The sequence below is a fragment of the Ursus arctos genome, unplaced genomic scaffold (assembly GCF_023065955.2).
Source record: "Ursus arctos isolate Adak ecotype North America unplaced genomic scaffold, UrsArc2.0 scaffold_30, whole genome shotgun sequence".
Taxonomy (NCBI): domain Eukaryota; kingdom Metazoa; phylum Chordata; class Mammalia; order Carnivora; family Ursidae; genus Ursus; species Ursus arctos.
Genome location: NW_026622986.1, coordinates 31,850,032 through 31,864,911, shown reverse-complemented (window position 1 = coordinate 31,864,911; position 14,880 = coordinate 31,850,032). Strand labels below are relative to the sequence as shown.

The window sequence follows — 14,880 nt, the reverse complement described above, 5'->3', positions numbered from 1 at the left end:
CCTTCCCTGGGCAAACACCGATGCTTCCTCATGCCTTTCCCTGGTCCGTGATTCAGAGCACTTACTCACGTGGCCCTTGGTGCCCACAAAGTCTGGACCTGATTAGTTTTACCGCCCTGACCTGCATTGCAGCAGGAGGGGCTGAAAGCACAGGGAGGTCCCGGAGGACATGCAAATCACAGCCACGAGTCATGCAGCCGCCTTACACACATTTGAAGAACCCGAGGCCAGGCCCCCATAGAAATGAGACATAGGAAAGAGAAACTACTCAGTTGATAGGTGAAGCTTCGCGGGCGAATACACTGAGACTGTGACATGGCCCTGCCCGTCTGTCTAGTTGGGAACAGAGCTCCCTCCGGGTTGCGGCGGTGTTTTCTCCCTGTGACTGGTACCGCTTGTTGGCAAGCAGGGCAGGGAGGGGCTTGCAGGCTGGTGGAAAATGTGGTATTTAAGTCAGGGTCATCTCCCCAGGTGGAAACGATGGAATTCACGAGTGTTCAGCCCAGAGCCTGTGCATGTCAGGACCTGGGCGGAGTGTTTGCTGGACATTATTTCAGGACCTGTTCACAACGGCCCCGGGGACTTCCAGTGACCAGCTTTGGTTGGCACGTCCCGGGCCCGCTAAATTGCTCGCAGCAGCAAGTCTGGCCTCCGTGGTGCGTCAGAGACCCCCCAGCCCTGGCATGAGATGTGACTGCCACGGCTAGAGCCACAGCCCGCGTCCAGGCCCCTGGACCCACTGCAGCACATGGGCCCGCCTGTGCCCCTCCCGGCTCAGAGGTCAATCCGGAGGAGGCCAGGGACGAAATGCAGCTGCTCCCGCCGCCCTGGGTGGCACACCGTGTTCCTGCCTGATAAACATACCAGGAATTTCATTATCTGACGAGGAAAAGCTCCCAGGCTGCCCACGCCTGCCCTCGGGCGGGCCGAGGGTGCTGCAGCAGGGAGGAAACCACAGGGCTGGACAGAGGAAGACCACTCTGGACCTGTGTGGGCCCCAGCGTCAGGGACCACCAGGGACTGCGGGGCACACAGAGGCTCGGAGAGCTGGTGGGGGTACCCCCCTCTGGCTCAGAGTCGGGAGCAAGACTGCAGCCCCCTATCCTGACCTTTGTAATGACAACAACACCCAACATCTGGAGAGAACGTTCCAGGGGAACCCACAGAGTCACTATCCACTCCTTCAAAACCCTCAGCAGCCCTGTGAGGCCAGCGAGGCTCCTGTCTCCGGGTCACACGCAGCAGACTGAGGCGCAGGACAGACGCTTGGCCACAGGCCCACCAGCGAGTTAGGCCTCTCTCCCTCCCCTCGCGCCCCGTGGCTCTTTCGGGCCCCGGTAAAGCCTCAGCCTCAGCAACCAGGAAGGCCGCCGGGTCAATGATTGACGAGTTCTCCAGGATCCAAAGTGCGTGGCAGTGTGCCCAGCCCTGAGCTCACCGGCACCTGCCCTTTTATGGGCGGCCATAAACGTCCTGTGACCCTGAAGATGCCGGTTAGCGGGCTCTCAAAGGCAGCAGCACACAGAACCGGTGTGAACGCTCCGACACTTCCTCCTCACGTCCAAGCTCCGTGCCCACACGCCGTTGCAGCCGGAAGGGTGGGCACGTGGTGCCTGCTGCCCACACATACACGCCTTCTCCACACCTGCCTTCTCCAGAACGGCTCACACCTTGGCGCTCCCTCTCAGAAAGCCTTGACCGTCCACTCCCTCGAGGCCGTAGTGGGCAGCGGTTGGGAACCTGCTTGCCTCGAATCTGATTCACTGGCCATGTGACTTTGGGTTTCGAGGGCACTTAAATTCTCTGTGCCTCGGTTTCCCCATTTGTAAAACTTGATGCCATAGGGTTAGATGAGCGAGTGCATATGAAGCAGGTGGCAGGCCCAGTGTCAGCGTGAAGCTCAGTCTCCCTGGGCGCCGGGGCCCCCGGACCTGGCCACACGGCGCTGGTCTCTGTCCCAGCACGGGGGACCCTGTGAGGCAGGGACCGTGTCTTCATCTGCCCAGCGCCCTGCCACCGAGGAGGTGCCTGGGAAGTGAGGTCTGTTTTAGGAGACAGACCAATCTCGAATATCATGCTAAGTCAGGGAGGGAAACCTAAATAACCGTAACCAGAAAACGCTCCTTCTGATCGACAGGACCCCGCCAAATGGTCTCACTCCTGATTCGCAGGGAAGAGCACTTCAGGCAATCCCACGTTAGAGAAAGATTTCCACGTTCTCCTGCTGAGGGGTCGTCCTTCCAGGTTGTTTTTACTCCTCTCCCTCGTAAGGGTAGGGGGCAGAGGAATCATACGCCGACTCCTGGGCATCAGTCCTGCCAGGGGACCTCAGCCTCCCGAGTCTCTCATCTGATGGCCTGTGGGCCATCAGTAAGCAGCCTTTGCCCGGGCACGTGGTGCCGGGACCCCGGGCAGGGCCAGGCAGAGGGCATGCATTCGCAGACTGTCTCCACGGCAGTTCCGAGGGACACATGGAGGTCTCCAGGCTGCCGGATGGGACCTCCCGGCATGGCCTGGTGAAGAGGGAGGGGCCACGGAGAAGGAGCCCGTGTAGCAACGTTACACACGGGGCACTGAGGAGAGGCTGACTGTTCTGGTATTTCTTCATAGTGCACCTGTTGGCATCCAACGGCGGCCAGCTGAGCCCCGGGCCAGGTGCCTGAGCCCCTGGGCCAGGTGTCTGAGCCCATGTCTCACCTGAGGGAACCGTGCCCCCTCCCTGCTGCGGTGTCGGGACGGGCAGCCCTGGCTGGGCTCAGAGGGGACAGCTGTCCCTGTTTGCCCCCCACCTCCAAGCCAAAGCCCTGCTCTGCTGAATGGTCCTCTGGCCTCTGCTCAGAAATGAGCTTGGCCGGGTAGAGACAGGGTGGCCTCTCCCCGGGGGGAGGGGGGGCACAGGAGCCGCTCAGGGCAAAGCCAGGCCCACCCCTCCGCGGCTGTTCTGCCGGCTGTGCCCGCCACCCTCCTGCCCTCCCTGCCCCTCCCCCTGGACCCCAGCTCTCAGGCCTGCTGGTGTCTGTCTCCCCGCCCCCATCTCTCCCTCTCCCCTCCTCTTCCTCGTTTCTCCTCTGCCGAGGCCACAACCTCCTCCAGACAGCTTGCTTTGCTCTTGGCCTCTCTCCAGACATTTGTTTCCATTTCCCCTCAGTGGAGACCAGGGGGGTGGTCAGGGGGCTAAGAAGAGCGGGGGAGCCGAGGCCAGCCCCCTGGGTTTTCTTGGACATGAATATTTCTGGTGGGGTTTTGTGCAGACTTTTCCCAGAGCCTGTTTCCTTCCTGCTCCAAGCCCAGGCCCTGAGGCGGCCCCCGAGGACCTGGAACGCAGGTGAGCAGAGGGCAACCTCTGCTGCTCTTCCTCCCCCCTGCATGCCTCCTGCTCGTGTGTGCACACTCACGGACACATGCTCACTCACGGACACACACTCACACGCTCACCCATGAACTTGCACTTGCGCAAACACATGCTGACCTGCTCACACATGCACACTCACACGCTCACGGGCAAATGCTACTGTGCTCACACACGCACTCACACACAGTCACATGCTGACGTGCTCACACACGCACTCACACACTCACAGGCACGTGCTGACATGCTCACACACGCACACACACAGTCACGTGCTGACGTGCTCACACACACATGCACACATATGTTCATGAGCACTGACATGCTCACATGCAATCACAGATACTCAGAGAAGCACAATGACGCTGTCACAATGTACTCACAGTCACACACACACTCACAGAGGCCGCCAGCTACTCTCTCCTGTACACCCCTCACACATGAGCACGCACAGCTGTGCAAGGAGAGGCCTCTTCATCCCAGATGGGGCTCGCCGAAAGCCTATGTGCTTCCATTTCCTGCAAAGACACAAGAGTCCCCTCCTCACACGTGCACACACCCCTCCTGTCCACACACTGGCTCTCAGCCTCTGTCACCCCCTCACCCCACCATGTCTCCTGCAGTCTCTTCTCCCTCCGTCCTTCTCTGGGTCTCTTTGTGAGTCTGACACACACAGCCCACACACTCACACATGTGCACACATAGGCACACATGCACACGCACACACTCCTCCCTGGCATTTCTATGGAGATAGAGGGTGTGCATGCGAACCAAGCAGGCCGCCTGAAACACTGCAAAATACGTACAATGAAACACCAAACTGAACCCATCTTTCTAGGGAGCCAAAAACTGTCACGGCCCAAACAAGTGTGGTCTCCAGCATCGAGTGCCCTCCCTAATTCTGTCACTGCCCCAGTGCCTGGGGCCCCTTGCGTGTAGTGCACAGCACCCACATTGTAAAGATTCTGGGACTTGGGTGGGATTTCTGCGTGAACCCAGCACGCGAGAGAATAGCTGCACCGCTGCGCCTCCCGGGACCTGCGGAAATCAGACGGGCTGCTCAGGACCTGCAGAAATCTTCAGACAGGCTGCTCGGGAGGCTGAGGAGCCGCCTCCACAGACAGGGTGTGAGCGGGAACCAGCCCGTCCTTAGAGTAAAGCCACCTCCTCTGGGCTAGAGGTCCCAGTCTCCAACAGACCCAGATGACCCGAAAACAAAAATTCAAGGAAAGCAAAAGATTCCTTTGGCCCCTCCAGCTTTGGAGCCAGGGAGGCTTGGTGATGCCCTGGAGCTCAGTCGGGTGGTGAGAGGGAAGTCAGAGACCCAGGACCCTTGTTTCCTTGGTCTCTGGAATGGAAGCCACCTGCAGGTGAGGGAGGGGTGGCCAGAGGTGACCTCGATGTATCCCTGGCAATTCTTCCATTGTGAGAAACAGCACAGGAGGTTGTCAAAGGGACACGGGGCGAGCTGATGGAGGTCACCTCTGGCTGGGAGAAGAAACAGAAGGCACTGAAGACATGAGGAAGGGTCTCTGTAGGACGTCAAGTCGGATGAACTACCCACCGTGGGTTCAGCTCCAATTAGGAAGTGAGAATAGGAGATGGGGGCTCTTTCTCAAGGCGTTTGGTACATTAACTTGGCTCCAAACATCTTCCAGGAATTTAAGGTGGCTTTCCAAAAGACGTCTATTTTTGTCACTTTTCATTTTGATATAATGTCAAATTTATAGAAAAGTTGCAAGAATAGTTCAAGAATCTAGGAGTACAAACACGCACCCCCCCAGTTTCTATATTTCTGTGTCTATAACTATATCCATATCCTTTATAAAAATAGAGACAAAGATGTTGAAAACTCCTGGGTTCATGCTGATGCCTCCAATCCAGTCCCACAAAACTACATTCTACTTTGTCCTCTTTTCCACATTTTTCACTTCCTTCCCCAAATGAGAAACTTGGCTCCCATAATCATTGCTATATATGTATTCTTTTTGTTTGCTCAAGCCTGCAGTAAACAGAAAATGGTTTTAGAATTATTAACCCAGACCACTGAAAGAAGCAAACCTACTATTAGCATCGATACCTGTGTGTAGTTCTTTTAGAGTGAAATTTACATACATTGAAATGAACAAATCCTAAGTGTACAATTGAATGAGTTTTGACACATGCGTATCCCCACATGAGCCACACCCCTACCAAGATATATAGAAGCTTTCTATCACTCCAGAGAGTTCCCTGTGGCCCTTCCTGATCAAGCCCTCATCCAGAGCCAATCACAGGTCGGATGTCATCGGTATAGATTAGCTGTCTATAAAGGCCATCCAAGTCATTGCATGTATCACCAATTTACCCCTTTTTTTATTGTGTAAAAAATCAATTCTATGGCTATGCCAATCTTTGGGTATCCATTCTCTTTCTGATGGACATTTCTGTTGCTTCCAGTTTTTAGCTATCATGAATAAAGCTGCTATGAACATTCTTGTACACATATTATCGTAGATGTGTGTTTTCATTTCCCTGTGATGAAGATCTAGGAGTGGGATTTCTGGTCATAGTGTATCTGTTTAACTGTGTAAGAAAGTGCCCCACCTTTGTCCAAGGTGGTGTCGCCATTTTATACCCCCACCAGCAATGTATGGGGGTTCTTGCCAACACTTGAAGTTGTAAGTCCTCTTACTTTTAGCCATTCTAGTGGGTGAAGCAGTATCTCATCATGATTTTAATTTCATGAAGTTCATCAATTTAATCCATTGAATTTCATGAAATCAAACCATAATGAGTAATCATGTTGAGCACCTTTCCATGTATTTATTGCCCAGTTGAATTTATTCCCTCATGAAGGGTTTGGCAAGTCTTTTGCCCCTTTTTTTTTTTTTTTAAAGATTTTATTTATTTATTTGACAGAGATAGAGACAGCCAGCGAGAGAGGGAACACAAGCAGGGGGAGTGGGAGAGGAAGAAGCAGGCTCCTAGCGGAGGAGCCTGATGTGGGGCTCGATCCCGTAACGCCGGGATCACGCCCTGAGCCGAAGGCAGACGCTTAACTGCTGTGCCACCCAGGCGCCCCATTTTGCCCATTTTTTAATTGGTATTTTTAATTAAGTTGTAGGAATCTTTTATATATGCTCACTACAAGTCCTTTGTTAGATAATCTGTCTTGCAAATATTCTCTCCCAGTCTGTGGCTTGTCTATTCTGAGGCTGGCCTTGATGAGCACAAGTTCTTAATTGTTGTGAAGTCTAATTCGATTATTTATTTTATGGTTCTATTTTCTGTGCTCTGGCAAAGTCATCTTTGCCTACCCGTAGATCAGACCGCTATTACCCTACATTTTCCATTAAAAGTTTTATGGGTTTTGCTTTCATATTTTTGCTATAATCCATCTTGAATTAATCTTTGTGTATGGTGAGGTAATGATCACGCTCATTTTTCTCCTGTGGTTTTCCAGTTGTGCTGGTACCATTTGTTAAAAAGACCATCCTTTCCCCACAGTGGATTGCTTCAATGACCTTGTCAGTGACCAGCTGTCCCTGTAAGTGTGGGTCTATCTCTGGACTCTCTGTTCTGTCCCATCGATTTATTTGTCTCTTCCCGTATCAATACCACACTGCTTTAATAAACAGAGCTTCACAGTAAACCTTGATGTCAGGTAGTATAAGCCCCCCAAATTTTTCTTCTTTCTCTAAATCGTTTTTGGCTATTTCCAGGTCTTTGGATTTCCAAATAAATTTTAGAACCCAACTGTCAATTTCCATTTTTAAAAAATGAAGTCCTATCGGGATTATTATTAGGATTGTACCAAAGCTATACATCAACTTGGGAAGAATTGCCACCTTCATACTGAATCTTCCAATCCATGAACATAGGATAGCTTTCTATTTATTTGTGTCTTCTTTCATATGTCTCAGCAATGTTTAGTATTTTGAGCACTGAATTTTTCCACATCTTTCCTTAAATTCCTTTCTAAGTATTTTATGCTTCTAAACAATATTGTAAATGACATTGGTCTTTTTAAATACCATGTTCTAATTGTTTAATGCTATTATACAGAAATACAATTGATTTTTATATATTGACGTTTTTCAGAAGTACTTTAATAGGACCAGAAAGAAGGAGAAATGAGAGGGGTTTAATCAATCAAATTGTATCTCATCAGAAAGAGAAAAGAGAAACAGAAAGGGAGTAATCACGTTTTGACTGCTCAGTCTGCAAAACACTCTGCTAGACCTTCTCCATACGTCATGTTCACAGCAATGCTGTGAAGTGCATTGCTCTCTGTGTCCTACAGATAGGGAAATTGAGTGCTCTGAGATCCCAGCAGTAGGCAGCGGCAGCCAGGATTGCCCCCCGGAGCTACTGAACTCCAGCCCCACAGCAGCTGGTGCTGCCACAGTGCACAGCAGAACGCGATGTTAGAGTGTTGGTGGGGTACAGGCATATGGCGGTGCTGTTTATGTCACGGGTGTGTCACCTCCAGTCCAGCTCCTGGAGCCAGGAGATCTGAGATACCTGGTCGGCATCACAGGGCTCCCACCCATGTCCTATGGGGCTCAAGCCGCTGCAGCCAATAGGCACCAATGCATTGCCCACAGCACAGCGGCCCAACGGCACCCAGATGACCCCAGGAATGACCACAATGGAGAAGGGAACAGACAGAGCCAATGGGGCTGGCGTGAAGCCGAGGGTGGGCCATGGGCCACCTGGCAGGGGGCAGGGTGTGAGCAGACTGGCACACCCATGTGGATCAGTCCCACCTCACCGCTGAAAAGGTGCCCCTGAGGCCCAGAGACAGAGGAAGGGGCTGGACCTGAGAAGAGAAACACATGATTTGGCCTCAGTTCCCAGCCTTGTCCAGACATGAGCATCCCTGGGGGCAATTTGTCCAAGACAGAATCCCAGGCAACCTTCCCAGAGTTGGGCTTTTGTTCTTTGGGGGGTAAGATTTCATTTATTTGTTTATTTATTTATTTATTTGAGAGAGAGAGTGCACACACACGTGTGTGCATGAGCAGTGGAGGTGAGGGGGGGGACAGGGGCAGAGGGAGAGGGACAAGCACGCTGAGCACAGAGCCCCACGTGGGGCTCGATCTCAGGATCCGGAGATCACAACCTGAGCCGAAACCAAGGGTCGGTGCTCAACAGGCTGAGCCACCAGGCGCCCTATTTATTTATTTATTTAGATTTTGTTTATTTGTGTTCGATTCTGTGGGTCTCAGGTGGGGTTCAGGAATCTGAATTCTAAACACATGCCTCTGAGGGATATTTTGAGAAAGACAGAGCTAACCAAAAATATGGAGCCCGTAGGTGGGGTGTGAAGAAGTGAGGAATGGTTTAAGCCTGTGCTCGGCGAGGGGAGTCCACAAGGACCGAGACACCACTGGGCTTTCCTCTTCCAGCGCTGGGACTGGCAAGGAGCTGGGCACGGAGGGAAGGCTGGCTCCTCAGGTGTGGCTGCAAGGAGACGAAGCAGAGAAAGGGCTTGGCCAGCCTCCGGAGGTCTTCAAAGAACAAAGGCACCCGTGATTCCCCAGGGAGGAAACCATCGTGGGGGGTCCTCCTGGCAGTGTCTGATGTTGTTGGGGCAGGCCCTCTGGAGGTCAAGGTGCTGGCTGAGGCTGCAGGGTGGGTCTGCCAGTGTGGCCACCACCCGTCCCTCCCAGGCCTTGTTTTCATCTGATTTTTATTGATGTTTCACCCTTTTGATGCTGTTGCTCTCATACCTGGGAAAGGCAGGCGGGGGCGGGGGGCGGGGGTCAGAATCTCAAGAGAGGTGGAGGGCAGGGACGAGGGCCAGGAGGGAGGGCCAGGCGGGTAGACCCCTGACAAGGCCGACCCTCAGGAGCACCTGTCAGTGGAGCTGGCCACGGGGAGCCAGCGGGGGATCCGCCGTTGACGTTTGGAACAATTGCTCCTGAACCCTGGACCTGGGCCCAACCCCTGGCCTCCCCTCAACTCCTTGACCCTCTGGAGGCCAAGGCTCCTGGGGGCTCTTGTCTGTTACTCTTTTCTGCCCCACCGGTTGCCTTGGCAACAGCTGCTGCTGGCCCCGGGCCTCCCAAAGCACCGAGCTTAATGCAAATCCCAGGCAGGTTTGTTCTGCTCCGTTGGCTTTCAAGACAATAGAGGGAATGCCGAGCAGCAGCTCTGGTTTCAGAACCTGTCCCCAAGGACACACCCCACCCCCAAGTCGGGGAGGGCACAGGATCCCGAGGAAAGGTAAACAGGGGGCCACAGAAGCCTGGAAGCTAGGAGAGCAGCCGCAGGGTGGCGGGGAACAAGGAGCTTTCCCGTTACACCCTTGCGGATAAATGCGCCGGGCGGGGATCCGGCGGGGGACCCATCTGCAGTTGATTAAATAACAGTAAGCGAAGAATGCGTCTTTGCCCCGTGCTGCTCCTTCATTGTTTAATCAGTGACTGGAATGAAAACAGGCCGCTCAGACTCACAGATGACACAGAGCTGCGGGCAGAGCGTGCTTCAGATGACTGGGGACTTATTCATAAGAGAGGAGGAGAATGGGCCCAAACCAGTAATTTTGAGAAAATCACTATGGGGGAGGTTCAGCTGCAGGGAAATTGTCTAAAGGGTTCTAATCACTCACAAACCCCGTGGGAGCCAATAGGAGCCCGGGCGTCTTCGAAAGCAGCTGCGGGTGGGAGGGGGGCACCCTTGGGGGCGCACTGGTTTATCACCTGCTCCCCTGCCCTGCTCCGGGGCTGGGACTCCCTCAGGTAACTCGTACAGGTCTTGGAAGTTGGTGGCTGATGGATTCTGAATCCGGGTTGCAGTGCCCTATTTAAAGCGTAGGTATGTCGGGCTATAGCTCTGGGGCTGTTGAATGTTGTGGTCAAGAGCAAGAATTCTGGAGCCGAACTGGCTGGGTTTGAATGGAGCTCTAGTGTTTATAAGCTGTGTGTCCTTGAAACAGTTACTTACCCTCTCTGTGTGTCTGTTGTATGTACAATGGAGATAAAGCTCGTAAGATGAGCACCTGGAGCATAGTGAACGTTTGTCAGTGGTTTTCACTGGTTATCAGTGACTCAGCTGTGTGCTTTTAAAAGCTTCAGGAGTTATTTTTGCCTGAAAGGCCCTGGACTCTGAATGTCCGGCCAGCCTCAATACGCTTGCACAACTCAACCTCCAAACTCCCAGCCGCCCTGATATCGTCAAGCTGTGCCTGTTAGGGGTAAGGTCCGTACCCAGGGAGCTCCATCAGTTAGAGGGACCAATGACCCTCTCTCTCCCCAGCACAGGCTGAGCCTATAAGCTGCCAGCCCACATTATGGCCCTTGGTGGGACCCACTACTGAGAGGGCTGTCCCCCTGTGGGTGCATCACAGGGACCCACTCTTCTGAGGACCCATGAGTGCCAGGAAAGCATATTTTCCACCCCAGCCCTGCACCTAGCCTGGGCTGGAGCAGAGGGAAGTCACCATCTTTATCTGTGTTCCGAGTCTTGGGAGGACTGGAGATGGCCCTACCCAACGGGGTTGTAACATTATATAAAGGTCCACTTGTCCCGTTCTCACCCAGTCCCTCGATTTGTCTGAATCAGCCCACGCACTACCTCAGATGTCATCGTGCTCCGTGACCTCAGCCAAAGCCCTTCTCATTACATGCGGCAGCACTGATTTCAGGAGCCCCTGGAACCCTTGCCGTCCACCCCAACATGTCAGAGAAGTGATTTACACGATGATTTGCAAGACTGCAGGCCGCTGCTCTTGGGAGAGCCGCGCCCACAAACCCCAAACATAGAGCAACTGAAACTAGGCTTGAAAACAAAACCCGTGCTGGAAAACCGCCAGGCCTCACCTTAAAAACTGCATACCGTCTCTTCCCATCTGTGTGGCCACATTCTAATTTCCCCCTTATATGTTACTTATTTTACAGGCCCTGGGTGGATGTAACCCTAGAGGCTGTTCTGAGGGCTTTGCAAACAGTGACTCATTTGCTCCTCATAGCAGCTTAGTGAAGTGGGTGCCATAATTACCCTCATTCCCATTTTCAGAGGGGAAACTGAGGCACGGAGCAATTAAGGAACATGCCCAGGGTATATTTCCAGTAAGCAGCCAACTCAGGATTCACACCAGGGTGACAGGCTCCAGAGTCCCTGGCCTTAGCCCTCCGTGCTGCCTTTCATTCTGCCATGTTGGTCTGCATGTTCCGTAAGTAGCTTGGAATCTTCTAGAAAGTGCAGATAGCGTCTTCACAAAAACATCTTATGGTGGGTACTGATGGCAATCAACAAGTGGCTTGTACGGTGTTGGTAGCCGTTAACACTAGTGGCAATGACCAACCTTGGCCCTGGAGAGCAGGAGAAACCAGCTCCTACAGCTGGCCCAGGAGCCCTGGGGAGGGCTGGGCGGGGTGATGCCTGCTCCATGGAGAGCCCTTCCCGGTGCTCTGCCTGACCTGGCCAAGACCCACAGCCGCCACGCCCCACGGGCTTCCCCGTCGGGGAAAACAGCATCTCTTCTCTCATTGTTCTTGGAGGAAGTTTGGCAGTGGCACTGGAGGCCTTCCTTCCAGGGCCCCAGGCTGGAGGTCTTGGCCAGTGCCTTCAGCCCTGGCGACCCTCTCTGACCCTCTCTACCCCAAGTGAGCCTCCTCGCTGGAGATGCTGAGCTGGGCGGGACAAGAGCAGGCTCCTAGGGACGGTCCCAGCAGCTTGCACGGCTGCACCCCGGCACTGGGTGCATTGGGAGGGGGCTGCCATCCTCTCACAGGACAGGTTACGTGTTCACAGCAAGCCTGCAAAAGTAGGTAGGGCAGGCCTTTAAGGGTTTTACTGCAACCATTTTATAGAAGGGAACACTCAGGTGCAGGGACGTAATCTGGGGGATGGCAGCCACGCAGACTCTCATTCTGGCACTTTCCATCTAGCACCCCACTGGGGGCCTGAGGGTGCCCCGAAGGGGAGAGGGGAACCAGGAGAGAATTGCTTGCTCTTGAGAGTGAGCACTTCTTTAGATGTGGGGCCAGGGCACCGCCCCTGCCTCACCTCATCCCAGTGCCCTAGAGCCCTTGTGTCATGGAGTTAAAGGCAGGCCTCACAGCCAGGACCCTGTGGTCACCAGACTCGGTCGTCCCCCTTATCTCCTCCAAGGAGAGCCCACCCAAAACCTAGCAACTGTTTCCTCTCACCAGGAGCCCATCGCCTTGTCATCCCCAGCATCTCCTGTGCTGGATTCCAGGGTGCCCCTGGCCAGAGCTGCTTTTCCTCAAGAAAACCAAAGCATGCTCAGCAACTGTGGGTCTGGGAGGGAGGACCTGGGGACCTTGGGAAGTGCCCCCAGAGAGAGGCTGGCATGCACTGGGAGCCGCCTAAAAATCGGCATGCACTCTGGGCCACTGAGTGACAGCCTCACCATGGGCACAGCTGGGACCACGTGGCAGAGAAATGGGGAGCAGGCGCCAGGGAGACTGGTGTCCCCAGGGGGCTTAGCGAAGCTGTTTTGAAGCCAGTTTATTGGGTTCCCCCTCACTTGCTTGTGACCCGGGAGGCACCGGGTGCGGGGAGATGAGGAGGAGGACAGCTCCGGGGGAGCTGGGTCAGCAAAAGGAAGAGGGAGACAGCGGAGTCAGCGGACTCCAGGGGGCAGGGGCGGGGGTGGGGGGGCAGAATGATGACTCCAGTTTCCAGACTGGAAAATCTAATACAGGGACGCTAAGTAATTGCCCTCACAGATGACTTAAGCAGCCTAATTAAATGGCATATTTTTAAGCAGCTCCATGAGGAGCGAGGCTGCTTGCCAGGGATTTCAGACGCTGCTGGCACAGAGTTTGGGGCTAAATCGGCCCATCTCACTACCCTGTCTCTGTGCAGATGACTGGGCCGGGGTACTGCCATCTGGACGGCAGAGGCCACGGAGAAAAGGACAAAACCCTTGGGGGCAGAAGAAAAAAGGCTTCTCTCTCAACCAGTGGCCGGCCCCAGCCCCCGGGATCCACTCTCCGTGGGCCCCTCCCGTTTCTGACTTTGGGGAGCCCTGGCTGCACCCTCCTGCATGAAAGGGGCCTGCTCGCTCTCCGATGCAGCCAAGGCCAGGCCCGTTTGCCAGGAGTCACGAATTTAAAGTTCGATGTGACTCCACGCTTCCATTGGCCCTAGCTTCCTATGATTTCACACATTCTTCTCCTGATCTGGCTGCCCAGCCCCCGGCCTAACTGCCTTCCTCCTCCACAGTTTGTCCCCGGCCCCCGACCTCACTGAGACTCTGTTTCTCCTCATGCTCACTGGCCGCTCTCACCACCAAAGATGGGGGGAAAGCAACGGGGTGACAGAGAAGGGAAGGTCTGAGATGGGAGAGCAGAGGAAGGAGGGAGGCGGCCAGCCTTCCCTCCGGAGGGAGCGAGACCCGACTCCCACCCCAGGCCTCAGGCCTCATTGCACCCTCCTGAGGGCTGCCCACACCTCCAGCTCATCAGGGTCCCCTGCTAGTCTGGCTTTCTCCTGCCATAGTTGGCAAGCTTCACTCCCGGAGGCCTTGAAGACCGCATCTCACAGTTTCTGAGAATCTCTGCAGGATGCTATCAGTGTCCGTCAGACACAATTGTCCTCTGCATTTATTTCTCCATGCTTCACATAGATACATAAAGTACCCAGCTAAGCCATTAAACGTAACGTAAGTGGCCTGCTTGAAGTTTGGGGGGGCGAGCTGCCACGCAGGGTGATGGGGGGGGCTAGGCCTGGAATGTGCTCTCTGACCCACAGCCATCAGGGCCCCCGGCCGAGCTCCCCAGGGGCGAGTGGCACCTGTGCCTGTATGTCACGCATCCCCCTAGAGGTCCCAGGGCCCAGAGATGGGGAACTTTCAAGGGCTGGGTCTGGACCGAGGCCTTTCCGGGTCGCAGTGGCTGGGAGAGCGGGCCTCCCAGCAGGAAACGCGCTAAGCTGGAGGTCTGTGTGCCCACACGGAGGGGGTGACAGGCGTAGCTAAAGGCTTCCTGGGAACTATGAGCCAGCCTGCTGTCACCTGCTGTCCTCTGGCCTGACAGCTGTGGGAGATGAATGAGCCGTGAGCTGGGCCAGCGGCGGAGGGGAGGCTGGCTCCAGCCCGCGTGGCCCGGGCAGCCACACACCGCTGCAGACAAATCCTTTGGAATGTGGCCGAGACTCAGGCTGGAGCCTTTTGGTGCAGGACTCCCAGCCTCCAAACACTGATGCCCCCACGGCTGGGAGCTTTTGCCAACCTGCCCCTGGGGCTGTGCTTGTCGAGGGCCTAGTTCTCGTGGTTGTATCTCCCGTTCTCTTGGTTATTTAAGTACATCTCTAGGGGCCGAGGTCTGTTCCGGGAGCCCCTCCAGGCCACAGGCTCCTCGGCCACCCAGGAGGCGAATGCAAACAGGTGACCTGTGACAAACAAGGCTTCGTGGCCTTTCCCTGCCTGTCTGGCCTGCTCATGGGGTCATGCCCCTGACGTTCAGAGCTCTTCCTCTTTGTATAGTTGCCCCACTGCCTCTGGGATGTCTTCAAGCCCTTGTCTGATAGTCTTAGGACTCAGGTAAGACGCTATCAGTGCCGCTCCAAAGTGA

General features: G+C 54.6%; 1 long non-coding RNA gene across 1 annotated transcript in view; it reads left to right on the top strand.

The window, feature by feature from the left end:
- LOC113241091 (uncharacterized) overlaps positions 1-14,880 on the top strand; it is a 66,766-nt gene that overhangs the window by 26,507 nt on the left and 25,379 nt on the right. The window lies entirely within an intron of this gene.